The following is a 15,655-nucleotide window of genomic DNA, read 5'->3' on the forward strand; positions in this document are numbered from 1 at the left end:
GTCATAGGGGTAAATTAAACAATTTTGTTTTACTGATTTATCGGCGCAAGTTTGTTAAAAAGAAAAGTGTAATGAATTTACCCCCCTCTGTTTAAAATGGCAAAAGACGCATTTCATATCCCTTAGCAGGTGACAAGAGTTGTAGTCTGTAACAAAAAGCTCAAGTAGTAAAGCATAGCATGTCAGTTCATCTCCTTGAAATTGTCAGCATTCTACTCCAATACACACTGCTGAACATATAGTGGTGAGCTTAGTGTTTGGTATCTATGAAGCTGCTTAAATATTTATATTTAGAAGAAAATGTGTCCTGTGACATTATTGAGCAACCGAACCCCCCCCCAACTAGCACAATGGTTGAGGCCCTTGGTCATCCGCCATGTGTGGCAAAGCAAACCACAGATACTTATGTGAAAGAAACACCTTTCTTTTTTACAGTGCACCCCTATGGGTGTGCGAGGAAAAATCAGTGATACTGCGTTCATGCAGTACCGCCGTTCCGAACGTTCCAACAGCACATTGCGAATAATTGCACCGACCCCTAGATCTCATGAACACAACAAACCATGGGCCTAATTCAGACCTGATCGCTAGGCTGCGTTTTCGTACAGCGGGCGATTAGGTCTAAACTGCGCATGCGTATGTACCGCAATGCTCAGGCGCGTCGTATGGGTACAAAGCGGATCGCCGCTCAGCGATGGGTTTGTGTGAAGAATCTGTTTGCACGGACGATTGCAAGATTGACAGGAAGAAGGCGTTTGTGGGTGGCAACTGACCATTTTCTGGGAGTGGTTGGAAAGGACGCAGGCGTGTCTAAGCGTTGACAGGGAGGGTTCCTGATGTTAATTCCGGTCCTAGCTGAGTAAGTCCTGGGCTGCGCAGAGACTGCACAAGATCTGTTTGTACATCTCTGCTATACATGCGATCGCACACTTGCAAAGCTAAAATACACTCCCCTATGGGAGGCGACTAAGCAAACGCAGGACTGCAAGAAAACCCTAGCGAGCAAACAGGTCTGAATTAGGCCCTATATAAACTGATTTACTATTGATATATATTATATACTAGTAAGTAAATGGACTCATACGCTCAGCCACCCTCATGACCCCGTCTTCCATTCATCTTAGTTCCCATCACGGCGTTGCACACATCACTCCAAAAGTGCGCGTTCACCGCAGCCACAGTTAGGTCATCGCGCAAACGCCTTCGATTTTTTAGTAATACATAACCTTGTAAATGACATCATAGAGCTAAACTGACATAACAATACACAAATCATTTCTATTACATCCATACAATATTTTACACCCAACGGGTAACTCACCTGTTGCGTTTGTGATAGGTGACGCCGCATATGACTGCTGACGTAATTAGTATAACGATGGCGAGGGACACGGCGGTGATGCTGAAGATTCTGAGCGCTGGAAGACAAGGAAACAGGACTCCTAATATAAAGTGCTGCGAGAATATTGCAATTGGCGCAGTCTAGAATGGTCGTTACTGTAGCAGTTTAGCCAAATGGCTTTTCTGGGAATAAATGATTCCGATTTGTACGCAGTGCCGCTGAACAATTAGATGACTGCACATGTGCCGCGGTACCTTTGCGATGCCGCTTGCCGTGAGAATTTGTTCTCGGAGTGATTGACTGTCTTGAGACCGCTTGAGAGAGGTAACGGGGAGTCACGGGGCGTGCCTCTGCCTATTTTGGCAATTGCATGCGCAGGAAACATGGCTCCAGCATCGCAGCTCTCGTGGCCAATCTGCGAGACCACAGACTCGGGGAGTCTATGGGGGTCATTCCGAGTTGATCGTAGCTGTGCTAAATTTAGCACAGCTACGATCATTCACACTGACATTCACGCTGACAGGCGGGGGGACGCCCAGCACAGGGCTAGTCCGGGCTAGGGGCTAGTCCGCCCCGCATGTCAGTGCCACCCCTCCCCCCCTGCAGAAGTGCAAAGGCATCGCACAGCGGCGATGCCTTTGCACTTCAAGAGTAGCTCCCGGCCAGCGTAGCTTTAGCGTGCTGGCCGGGAGCTACTTGTCGCTCCCCAGCCCGCAGCGGCTGCGTGTGACATAATGCAGCTGCCGCGGGCCCGCCCCCCCAACGGTCCGGCCACGCCTGCATTGGCCGGACCGCTCCCCCTAAACGGCGGCTTGACGCCGCCGTCCAGCCCCCTCCCACGCAGAAACCGCCTCTGCCTCAGAGGCGATCGCTAGGCAATGACGGCTGCCATCTGCTGGCGCACTGCGACGCCAGCGCATGCGCAGTTCCGACCTGATCGCTGCGCTGTGACAAACTGCAGCGAATGATCGGGTCGGAATGACCCCCTATGTTCCTTGGAGTTGCAACGATGCTGCAGTTGTGCAATAGTTCCAGTGGGCGTTTCTCGGTTCGTCTTTGGGCGGCTGCTTCACTTGCAATGTTTCTCTAGTCCATATCCTGAAAAATGGCAGCTGCGTAAGTTTTAGCGTACTCATTGGAATCCGGCCCGGTGGCAGCAGATCTTACAGATGGGTACAATGTCAAAATTAAATTTTTAGAACTGAACTTTGGGTTGCGAATTTGGTTCACTGGTTAAACTTGGGTTCTAGATATATTGATATACTGTACGATTTACACCAATCACTATACCTGGTGCGAGACACCCATCTGAAATCAGACGCACACCTCTAAACAGCATTCAGTTCCTGCCAACACGGCCACGATACACCCTCAGAACCCTTAGTCTATATGCAAACACCCAAATGTGACCGTTACATCCATCCAGCGACAAATGGAGACGTGTGCGATCGTCTAGTAGACAGGCGCAGTGGGAAAATCTGAATCTGGGATAAATGGTCGACACATGAAAATGGTCGACACGGGACAGGTTGACACATGAAAAGGTCGACATGGATTTATCAACTGTTTTTGGTGTCGTTTTTCCTGTAAAATGACCAGGAACCCCAATTAGTGTACCACGTCCCCTTACACGGCTCGCTTCGCTATTCCCAATCGTAGTCCACGTGGATGGTAAAGTATGAAAAAGTAAAAAAAAAATAATCTAGTTTTTAAAAAAAAAAAAAAGCTTTGTCGACCTTTTCATGTGTCGACCATTTTCCAATGTTAACCATGTCAGTATCGACCTAGTGACTGTTAACTTTGCGTCTTACTCTCAATCCATGGGGCAGCTCGCAAGAAAAAAAGACAATGTAGCAGGCATATCACAGCCTAGAGAGAGATAAAGTACCCACCAATCAGCTCCCATCTGCCTTTATTCAAACCCAGCCTGGAACATGGCAGTTGTTATTATTACTGTTTGGTTAGTACTTTGTCCACCTGCACTTTATCTCTCTCCAAGGGTTAATAAATCCAGCCCTTTGCGTATTCTGACCCGTTCTTAGCTGGGCAGCCGTCGTTCTTACAGAGGAGGAGGGGGTGGTGTCATTTTCTGTCCCAGCTAATTGACTGCTAGAGCCAGGACTGGCGTATATAACTAGCTCGCCGCGTTGTGACTGGCATTCATTGAGCTGCGCTTTACGCCACCGAATACACAAAGCAAGGGCAGTCAGAAACCCTCGGCGCTCTTACATGTATCGTAACCCTCTGGCTGCCAGTATCCGCCTCTCCAGCTATCGTCGCTGTGAGAGCTGCCCGGCGTTCCAGCTGGCGAACCAAATAACTAGAAAGCGTACGAGAGGCTTGCAATTAACACACGGGGAGATGCACCAAGTCTTGGAGAGTGATAAAGTATCAGACAAGGAGCTTCCTAACTGCCATGTCACAGGCTGTGTTTGAAAAATGACAGGAGCTGGTTGGTTGTCAGTCTATCTCTCTCCGCTTTATCAGGAATGTGAAAGTATTGTCTGGAAGTTTGGAAACTCTGAAAGCAATCTCTCACCTAGCAGGTCCTCCTGCGCGCTCCTCTCCCCTCCGCTCGTCCTGTTACCGGCGAAGAGGCGCCAGGCGTCCGAGCTGTTTATACCCATGCTGCCACTCACTGGGAAGCCCTTGATTTCTGCCTGCCTTGGGCCAACTCATGAGACTGTTTGTACAAAAGGGGTTCCCATGGCAACAGCTGTTGTCTTAAAGTTTCGCTGAACTTTCCATCTTGATTTTCTTTGGTCCTGGTCTTCAATTTAAAGACGCAGGTTCCCAGATTTGCCTCGGAAGGGGGCTGGGGGGGGGGGGGGGGGGGTTTGGATTTGAGAGCTGCTGCGTTGTATCTTATAGTTGTCGGAGGCTCTGGAAGTACTGCTAAATGTCTTCGTTGGCACAAGGTGACCAGCGGGCAGAGCAATGATGTACTAAGTAACGTTAGATAAGTACAGTATTTGCTTTCTGTTGTTAGAGTCGCAGCCCAGCGTCTCCGGTACAGACTGGGTGGCGTTCTGCTGCACCTGCAAAGCCAATAGGATGCAAATTTAAAGAAAAAGTCGCTAAGCTATACCGCTTCGCGTCTTGCGCTGTATGGCGTATCGAGGATTGGTGTATGAAGACACATCTGTATGTAAGTTCTCTAATTCTAATTCACCAAATAAAGTTTAGTATCCCCTGAGTCCTTTAGGTACACACAGTAGCGAAAAGCCTGAGTGCAACTTACACCCGCTCCTCGTGAGGCAGAGGGTCTGCACATTACATGGTGCAATACCAAAGCAATTATGGGGGTCATTCCGAGGTGATCGCACGTAGCAACTTTTTGCTGCTCGTGCGATCAACTAGACGCTGCCTATGGGGGAGTGTATATCTGCATAGCAGGGCTGCGATCGCTCGTGCAGCCCTGCTATGCTAAAAAAGTTTCCTGTAAAAGAAGACCAGGGTCAGACCTACTTACCCTGTGCGACGGATCCAGCGATGCAGGTCCCGGAATTGACGTCAGACATCCGCCCTCCAAACGCCTGGACACGCCTGCGTTGGACTCACCACTCCCCGAAAACAGTGAGTTGCCGCCCGGATCTGCCTTCCTGCTGTCAATCTTCTTGCGTTCGCTTTCTTCGTTCTTCTGGTCGTTGCCCGGCGATGGCCGTCACTGGGCAACGATGAGCATGTGCATTGCGGCTGCCGCGCAGGTGCAGACCCGACCCGTTCGCACCGCTGCGACAAACAGCAGCGTGCGAACGGGTCGGAATGACCCCCTATATCCTTACACTAGTCAGTGATGAGCACCGATCAACGTTACCATCCCAGGCCGCAGCTCCTGCATGAAGCAACCTTCAGTCCTGGTACCACTGAGTCACCTCCCCCCCGCCGCTGTGTAACGTCAGCGTGTTGGGTGGGGGATCAGTGCAGTGTGTCCTCATTCTGAGTGCCACTCCCCCCCGCCGCTCCCCCACCTGCTGGGCCCCCCACCTACCAAACAGGATCCGGTCTTTAGGTCGACTGCACTTAGGTTGGCAATCATTAGGTCAACCACTATTGGTCGACATGGTCACTAGGTCGACATGTACACGGTCGACATGAGTTTTTCACCTTTTTTTTTTCTTACATTTTTTTTTACTATTTCATACTTTACGATCCACATGGACTGCGATTGGGAACGGTAACCTGTGCCGAGAGCAGCGGTAGCGGAGCGAGACACCTTACCCGAAGTATGTCGAGCAAACACGGTGAACTAATTGGGGTTCCCGGTCACTTTTTATAAAGAAAATGACACCCCAAAAAATGACCTTTTGAATGTTGACCTTGTTCATGTCGCCCTAATGACCGTGTCGACCTATTTCAGGTGTCGACATAGTCACTGTCGACCAATAGTGGTTGACCTAATAACCGTCGACCTAGGTATTGTAGACCCCATGAGCCACACCCCTACCAAACATTGCCCCATTTCACATTATGCAACACAATGCCCCCACTTTATATTGTGCAGCACAGTCATGCACCTGGGTCATATTATGATACATTGTAGTAAACCACATATTATGCCACAGGTCACATTGGTGGATTCCTGCTTACTGTGACCCTTGACCTTGGACTCCTTTTAAACAAAAAAAAAACAACAGATCCGACCCCATTTACACCGCTGCTTCAACCCAGGTTATTCCCGTGTCGGCTCCATTTACACTGCAAAGAGGTGCAGTGGTAACTGCTCTGCCGGTGCTTTGAGATGATATATCCAAACGCTGGTGATCCGGCTCTTCCTATGCTATAAACTGGTCACCAGTTAACACTGTCCCGTTACCTGGAATAAACGGATGACACTTCCACCGAGCCGTGACCCGGTTGACCAGGCAATAACCTGGGTTATTGCAACGGTGTAAGGAGGGTATTACTTCTTTTTCTTGTGCTCTGCGCGCTAAGTCTCTTGCCCGTGATCCCCTGTGCAGCAATGGGCTTTTATATAGAGACAGACTACTCACATGATGTAGTATATACAATACACTATAGGGCTGGATCAGGGCCATTGTATGCAAATAAACGTGGCCCAATCTGTGACCGCAGAACTCAGACTTATCTACTGCACAGTGCAGACCCACTGTCATGCGACAGACTCTGACTCCCTCTTATCGGAACCGGCGCTGTCACTCCATCTACTGGGTCGCTCCCGCTGCCTACTACGTAAACATAAACATCTTGAGCCCAATTAGCTGCTGGTGACTTGGCGCCTATTCATGGCTTCAGCACTGTATGGGCACCATCATGTTGGGTTGATCAGCTGCCTCTGGTTTCTCCCAATCGCAGAGGTACTAGCTTCCACCTGACCAAAGTCACCAATGACAATCCAGAGCTCCTTATTTGAACCCCTCAGTTGCATCTGCTCATTGCCAGTACAACTTGTATCTTACAAGTTCCTTGTTCCAGTATCAGCAGCTCTGCTTCCTGATTGGATTGCTTTACCTGCTGTCTGGTGCACAATCCATGGTGCACTTTCAAGTTCAGAGTTCATCAAATCCTATTCACTGCTTTAGCTTCTCCCAGCTTGCGTCTGCCAATCCTGTGTATTTCCCACAATGCGAATCATCTCCAGCTTGCAATGCCTGAGCAGTTAAACCCTGCTGCCCTCTGCAGTTCCCGGTCTGCTAATTATTCTCATATCCACTACCTACAGGCATATCACTCGCAGCCTGCAGAGCGCACATTCATTATCTGTCTGCATTATCATTCACATCCATTACCTGTGTGTAAAAACCATCCATCACCAGCAAGGTGTCAATCTTCACTAGTGTGTTACTTCACTAGCAGAGACTATTACTGTACACCTGATTGCAAGCTCCTCCAGAAAGTGCCTCCTTCCATTGCAGGGAAGGTTTTCGGTTCTTAGCTTAGTGGTTCATCCTGACTTCCTTTTCTGTTGAGTTCTGATACTCTAAGATTAACTCCAGGGAAATTACTGAACGCGGAAGAGCAGTATACGACCAGCTAACTACTGTTTTGGCAGCCAAACCACGGACTGTGCACATATTTCTGCATGCACCTAAGGAGGCTGCGAGAAGAAATGCGTCTCCCACTGCTAATGGGTGCCCAAACGGAGTAACAATTGAATTGCTCCATTGCGCGCACATTACTTTAGATAACCAGCGTGGGGCACGGCAAGCAATTGAATCACCCCCATAGGGGGTCATCAGCCTACACAGCATGTGATAGGTCTGGCTCAGAGCGCAGTCACCCCCTGCCCCCTTAAGCAGCTTTACAGGTTTTATTAATGTAAATGGGGCAATAAAATGTATGAATCACCTTAATTTACTAATAAAAGTTGCCAGGGGATGCTGAGTTATAAAGAGTTCTTCTGTGATACTAGCTGGCATTCAGTTCTGAATGTGTTTCCCAGCTTAGGATTCCTGTTCCACTTTCCATTAAAAGAAAATATATAATAGGATTTTATTTTTAAATTTGTAAGAAAAAAAAAAAAAGACATATGTAAAACACATACTTGAAATAAGGACTCTGCAGGCAGACTTCTGGTGAATACACAGTGTCTTTTTACTGGCAGCTTAGGCCTGGAAACACAGGTACATACCTAAAATAAATAAACAAACAATAAATAAACAAACAAACATGAAAAGGGTTCCAACACTCCTCATGCTCAGCAGTCAGTCCGCTGCAGTGGCTTGCAGCCACAATCGGCTATACTCTCCCAGCATAGCCCTTGGTCTCTGGCACTACAGTCACTTTCCCTACTATCTGTGTTATAAACCACAGGTAGTGGTTCATTCCTATTCTATGTTTATAGTTGTCTTGCAGGCCAAGATTTCCCGTTGCTCTGGTTTTAGAAGACTCTTGTTTGCTGCCGGTGGTGAGTCTGTGTGATTGCAGCTTGTTCCCATGTGTTCAGCCTCACCTGTCTGTTGATTGCACCTCTCAGTTGTGCAGCAGGGCAGCTGCACGACATAATTAATTAAGACTGTTATATTCTGGCTCAGTGCAATTCACAGACGCTGGTGATATTTCCAGATTTCCAGGTTTCCTGGGTTCCAGAGTTCTTGAGTTCTGAGCTAGTCCCTGCCAGTTCCTGAGCTCCTGTCTAACAGTGTCTGTCTAGCTGCTTTGAGTGTCGGTTCCTGTGTCGATTCCAGTGTCGATTCCAGTATCTGATCCTGTGTCCTGCCGTGAAGCGTTCCTGTCCAGGAGTCCTGTGGCTTTGTCTGTGCCTGGTCGAATATCTGGCTTCTTGGTGTCCACCGGTCTGTCGTTTGGGATTCTGCCTGTCCTCTAGTTCTGAGAGTCTGTGTCGGCTACATTGGGGGTTCCTGTCCGTTTGCCAGTATTTGTACCGGTTCCGTGAGTAGCGGCTTTGCCGCGTCCGTCGGCTCAGGCCGCAGTATTCTTTGGTTATAATTTGTTTCTGGTGTTTTGCAGAGGGTTCTGCTTGTGCTGTCACCGCCGGTACACAACGGTATTGTGTCGGCGAGTGGACAGCATTTCCTTTGTTGTTCTTTTCCTTTGGCGGCGTGCCGCACATATATTTAGGTTTAGGGTTGTTAGTAGCCCCTAGCCTTCTGTTTGTTTTAGCTAGAGGTCCCCTTGTTATTATCCTGTCTCGGTTCACGCCTTGTCTCAATCTAAGCCCTGGGGGCATCGGAGTTGGGCAGACCTAATCCGCCCTTCAAACGCGGCTCCCGTGGGCCCAAGAAACCATAGTCACTCAGGCGTGAACGGACCACACGGGTGAAACAACGGAGGTAGGGTGCTAGGGGCTATTTCCACACCACACCTCGTTTCAGCGTCACGTTCTGGTGCTCAGGACTCACTACGCAACATCTCCCTTGTTCTGAGCACCAGGGACCTAACATCACCAGCCATACAACAAAAAAGAAACAAAGCTAAATAGTAGTTTTTTCTTTTTTGGTCCAGTGTCTAGTCTAGAATCCAGTCCTGTCAAGAATTCAGTCCTGTCTAGAACTCAGTGTGCAGAATCCAGTCCGGTGTTTAGAATCCAGTCCTGTCTAGAATTCAGTGTGCAGAATCCAATCCGGTGTTTAGAATCCAGTCCTGTCTAGAATTCAGTGTGCAGAATCCAGTCCGGTGTTTAGAATCCAGTCCTGTCTAGAATTCAGTGTGCAGAATCCAGTCCGGTGTTTAGAATCCAGTCCTGTCTAGAACTCAGTGTGCAGAATCCAGTCCGGTGTTTAGAATCCAGTCCTGTCTAGAACTCAGTGTGCAGAATCCAGTCCGGTGTTTAAAAATCCAGTCCAGTCTTGTCTTGTCTAGTTTAAAAATCCAGTCCAGTCTTGTCTAGAATCTTGTCTAAGAATCTTGTCTAGAATCTTGTCTTAGAATCGTGTCTAGAATCGTATCTAGAATCTTGTCTAAGAATCTTGTCTAGAATCTTGTCTTAGAATCGTGTCTAGTTTTGTCTTGTCTAGTTTGAAATCCTCCTATGCCTACTATGCAAGCCCTGCAGGCGTCTCTCTCAGCCCTGAACTCTGCTTTCAGTGCTTTGAAACCAGAGCGGCTGGAAGTTTTGCACCAATCCTTAAAGCAACTGCAAAACCTTCTGACCAAAATTTTGCTTATTTTGCCAGAAGTAGTTGAGAGTTCATTCTCTAGAGAGACTCTTGTTCACAGTATGGTGACAAGTGAATCCTCAGGTTTAATTAGAGAGAAAAAGTTTGAAAGTTTTCTGCGGCCCAGGCTCTCAGAAGAGGAGCGTCTGCGTCGCAGAAACTTAGATTTATGACTATATTGTGGGGGTTTAGGCCACTATCTGCAGACCTGTGAGTTGCGCAAGCCTAAGTGTGGCGACAAGTCCTGCCCTCTGGCCAAGTTTAGTCAGGATACAAGACCTACTCCTGTCTCTACTGTGGCAGAGGTACTTGTCACACAACCCACACTAAAAAGCACTCTGTCCTATAATTGGGGTCCTTGGGCTAGGGAGCCCCATTATAGATTCAGGAACCAAAGGAGAATGTTTCTCTCCTCTCTTGATTTTCCTGTTGAAGCAGAGTTGCAAACCTCTGGAGCGGTGCCCGATGCCTGGGGTCCTGGAGCGGTGCCCGATGCCCAGGGTCCTGGAGCGGTGCCCGATGCCCAGGGTCCTGGAGCGGTACCTGATGCCCAGAGTCCTGGAGCGGTACCCGATGCCCAGAGTCCTGGAGCGGTACCCGATGCCCAGAGTCCTGGAGCGGTACCCGATGCCCAGAGTCCTGGAGCGGTACCCGATGCCCAGAGTCCTGGAGCGGTACCCGATGCTCTAGGTTATAGAGGGACATCGAATATTATAGCTCAGGTGTCAATACCAAAAGGGGTCTCAGAAGCTGTTACCCCAGGTAGGGACTTGAAAAGCGCAACCCCAGAAAGGGTATCTAAAACCATAGTTCTAGAAGGGAACTCGAGAAGCAAAACCCCAGAAGGGATCTTTGAAGTAATATCCCCAAGTGGGGTCTCGAGAGACGCAGCCCCAAAGAAGGGTCTAGAGGTCGCTTCCCCAGGAAAGAACTTAAGAGGCATAGCGTTAGTGGAGGTTCTGAAGGTTAAAGCTTCAGCAAAAGTCCCGGAAGTATAGTCCCGGGAGAAGTTTCGATAATTATCGACTCAGAGGGAGGCCGACGGCCCGGCCCCAGAAAGGGAGGCCGACGGCCCGGTCCCAGTAAAAGAATCCTAGGTGCTGACCCCAGCGGGGTTCCCGAAGGCCACTGCCCCAGCGGGGTTCCCGAAGGCCACTGCCCCAGCGGGGTTCCCGAAGGCCACTGCCCCAGCGTGGTTCCCGAAGGCCACTGCCCCGGGTGGGGTTCAGAAAGTCACTGCCCTGGGTGGGGTTCAGAAAGTCATTGCCCCGGGTGGGGTTCCGAGGGCCACTGCCCCAGGTGGGGTTCCAAGGGCCACTGCCCCAGGTGGGGTTCAGAAAGTCACTGCCCCAGGTGGGGTTCAGAAAGTCTCAGCCTCGAGTAAGGTCAATAGTGACCAGGTCCTAGCAAAGCACTCTAGTCAGTCAGATGGGAAGGAAGCAGATCCTGACTCTGTTGATATCTCAACATCTATAATCTTTGATGGGGACTTAGTCCAATTTCTGGCGCTTTACAAACACTATTACACCATTTTGTTGTCTAGACCATTTCTGGGCATCACTTCAGAGAACCTTGTGCTCTATCTGATATATTCCTTTAGAGGAGAGCCTTTTGAGTGGGCGACCAGCCTAATGAAAGCTGAAGATCCCATTCTTCAGGATCCCCCGGCATTCAGTGATGCAGTTATTAAGAGATATGGTTCCAAAGAAATTGGTTCAGGTTCCTCTAGGTCACCCGTCTTATATGCTGAGAGTCCACCGTAAACTCGGCACAAAGATCACAGCCTATTACCATTGCTACTGGATGTGCTTTCCTGTCTTCTCCCTACAGGAAATCTTCTAAAGTTTCGGTACCTAGGGGAATGGAACCAATCTATGGTCTGTTCTCAGATTCCGAAACTGATGAGGTTTCTTATATGCCGGGGCACTCTGGTAGGAGACGGAAGAAGCATCTGATTGCTCGACCTATATGTTTTGAAGAATTTTTTGAGCCAGAGGTTTCTTCCTTTCCTGGTGTCGCCAAGCAAGCACAGGGTAAAAAGAAGAAAAAGAAAAAGAAATATTGCTGACTCTTGCCTTGTGGTGTATATTAAAAAAAAAAAAAGATTTTTTTTCCTTGTCTTGTGTCCAGTGGCCACCGTCAAGGGGGGGGGGGCACCGTTACAAGCTGTTGCCACAGCTTGTTTCTGTTAGACCAGTGTGTCAGTTTTTTTTTTGTATCCCTTGTTTTGGAAAGTCTGAATTTTGGGGTCCTTTGGCCCCTCCTCAAGGGGGGGGGGGTACTGTTATGAGCCACGGCTGTGGCTCATTCCTGTTTTGCATTTTGGTTATGTATTTTATGTTATACTTCTGTTTATGTTCCCCGTGGGTGTCATGGGGTGTTCGTAGCTCACCCTTAAGGAGAGGGTACTGTTATGAACCACAGGTAGTGGTTCATTCCTATTCTATGTTTATAGTTGTCTTGCAGGCCAGGATTTCCCGTTGCTCTGGTTTTAGAAGACTCTTGTTTGCTGCCGGTGGTGAGTCTGTGTGATTGCAGCTTGTTCCCATGTGTTCGGCCTCACCTGTCTGTTGATTGCACCTCTCAGTTGTGCAGCAGGGAAGCTGCACGACATAATTAATTAAGACTCTGTTATATTCTGGCTCAGTGCAATTCACAGACGCTGGTGATATTTCTAGGTTTCCTGGGTTCCAGAGTTCTTGAGTTCTGAGCTAGTCCCTGCCAGTTCCTGAGCTCCTGTCTAGCAGTGTCTGTCTAGCTGCTTTGAGTGTCGGTTCCTGTGTCGATTCCAGTGTCGATTCCAGTATCTGATCCTGTGTCCTGCCGTGAAGCGTTCCTGTCCAGGAGTCCTGTGGCTTTGTCTGTGCCTGGTCGAATATCTGGCTTCTTGGTATCCACCGGTCTGTCGTTTGGGATTCTGCCTGTCCTCCAGTTCTGAGAGTCTGTGTCGGCTACATTGGGGGTTCCTGTCCGTTTGCCAGTATTTGTACCGGTTCCGTGAGTAGCGGCTTTGCCGCGTCCGTTGGCTCAGGCCGCAGTATTCTTTTGGTTATAATTTGTTTCTGGTGTTTTGTAGAGGGTTCTGCTTGTGCTGTCACCGCCGGTACACAACGGTATTGTGTCGGCGAGTGGACAGCATTTCCTTTGTTGTTCTTTTCCTTTGGCGGCGTGCCGCACATATATTTAGGTTTAGGGTTGTTAGTAGCCCCTAGCCTTCTGTTTGTTTTAGCTAGAGGTCCCCTTGTTATTATCCTGTCTCGGTTCACGCCTTGTCTCAATCTAAGACCTGGGGGCATCGGAGTTGGGCAGACCTAATCCGCCCTTCAAACGCGGCTGCTGTGGGCCCAAGAAACCATAGTCACTCAGGCGTGAACGGATCACACGGGTGAAACAACGGAGGTAGGGTGCTAGGGGCTATTTCCACACCACACCACGTTTCAGCGTCACGTTCTGGTGCTCGGGACTCACTACGCAACATCTCCCTTGTTCTGAGCACCAGGAACCTAACAATCTGACCTCTAACAGGCATCAGTGCATGGAAGACTAGGGGAATAAGAGTTTTAAACTCTTCCTCCACTGCTGATTTCCTGCTGGTTCTGGGCAATCTGGAAAACCTGGAATTCCATATTTCCACTTTGTGCTGTGCAGCACAGAAAACCTGGAATTCCAGACTTTTTCCAAACAGCTGCAGAATGTGCCGGTCTTGTTTTCCTCTCCCTTGGAGGGAGCTGATCCCACCAGAATGTGGACAATTCAGGTGAGAGACCACCCCTCTTACCACACATTTAAATGATAAAGCATTTGATTTGTAATGATCCTCTGATATTATCTGCCTGAAATATCCTGCCACAATCCTTCTTAAATAGGCTTCTCTATGCTTTGCATGGCTAAACCATGACTGGAGGGTCCCGGCGATATCTGAGTGGGGGCTTTAGTGGATACTGAGAAGCGGAAACTTAGAAATAGGCTTTCTCCTTCCATTAAATAAACCCAGAAAAGTTATTTCAAACTTTTAATTTCTGTTTTATTCTGTTTTATTGTAGTGTACAGACATGAATGATCAAAACATAATTTTTCTGCTGAAATACTGTACAATCTACATTTATCTAAAAAAAGAAAAAGAGGAGTAGAAATGCTTTGCTGGCAGCGCGTTACATGAAATCCCACCGGTTTTAATAGGAACAATTAGTTTGTGGTGTTGTATTGCCAGCTCGGCAGTTTACTGTTGTGCAGGAGACTGTGATAAATAGTTCTCTCCCTGTAATGTCATTTTCACAGACGACAAGAACAGATCCGGCGCCTTCTGCAAATTATTGATTTGTACAGTTCTGCTTTGTAAAAACTGCAGAAAAAATTAACTTGATCTCAGGAGCAAAGTAATGCCTGGTTAGATACAGCGCAGATCATTGGTAATACACAGGCGGGGTAGGATGCATTGCAATGAACTGCGCCCTATGGCTAAGGATCTTGTTGAGACCCAGATATGAGACATTTCTTATTCAGGTTCCATAGGGATCCACAGGGATAACATTGGGTTATAGGGGGTAGGATCAGCTCCTGGGCACCATACAGTTAAGCCTTTTCAGATATCCCGGGATGCTCCGTCCCTCTCCCTATAACCCCTCCCCCTTGCTCAGGCAGGTCAGTTTTTTTATGGTGCCAGCATAAAGCTGGATGCACCTCTTACAGGTTTCTGCTTTTGCAGCCCCAACAAGCTTTTTCACTGTTTTTATTTTATTTATTTTTTCTATCTTTTCCACTGAGCTTGTCATCACTAGATGTCTGTCAGTCTCCAGCACTGCAGACTCCGACACTCCCCACTGGCGCCGAAACTCCCGCATGGCCTCTGCCAAGACGTGTACATGCAGCGTGGTCCACAACACTGCGACAAGCACCGCTGTTGATGGGCAACCCCTGGACTGCATGGCCAATCACCGGAGGAAGCAGTTAAGAGTCCCCAATTTCCGGGACCCGCGCTTAAATTGCGGTCCGCCGCGCATCTTAGGAGACAGGTGCCGGCACTGGCTGTGGATACTCGCGCCTGATCAGGGACTTTACTTGACCACCAGGGCATATAGGGACACAGGTATACCCTATGAAGGGCCCCTCAGTACTGGTGGTTGAGGGAGCACCAACCTTCAGCCCCTCGCCAAGCTTTTATCACCAGTTCACCACAGACTTCCCACCTTTTAGCTGCTTCCTCACACCCTCCTACCCTAAGAGTCTCGGGCAGCCATCTCTCATGTAAGACAGGTCTCCCGGAACGCTGGGTTCAGTCTCCCTGTAAAAACATCTCCAAGGATCCAGGTTTTTACATCACTTTTATCCTACCTGCTGGCAAACAAAGCGGAGTAATTGATAAAATGCTCATTGCAGTTATATTATTGTAGTTCCTGCTTTGTGTGCTAGTTCTGCAGTCTGAATTTCTCCTTTCAGCTATACACAGTTTATTTCTGTCCCTGTCTCTTACAAGCCCCGTGATCAGGTATTTTCAGGGGTTTCTTACAGTCATCAGTAATATTACTCAAACCTTTGTCACATATTACATTCAGGCTGCCACACCCTTGTGTGTGTGGGTGACTACCTATCCTCACAGCTATGACCGGCTCACAAAATGTGTTCTCTATGTCTTCCATTAACTGTTATGCATAATTCAAGACGGTTTTGCCAGTTTTCCATGACACGATTAAAGATGTCTGGAGTAATGGCAGCACATCACGCCATGATACGTTCC

This window comes from Pseudophryne corroboree, chromosome 3, assembly GCF_028390025.1.
Source record: "Pseudophryne corroboree isolate aPseCor3 chromosome 3, aPseCor3.hap2, whole genome shotgun sequence".
In the NCBI taxonomy this organism is placed as follows: Eukaryota; Metazoa; Chordata; class Amphibia; order Anura; family Myobatrachidae; genus Pseudophryne; species Pseudophryne corroboree.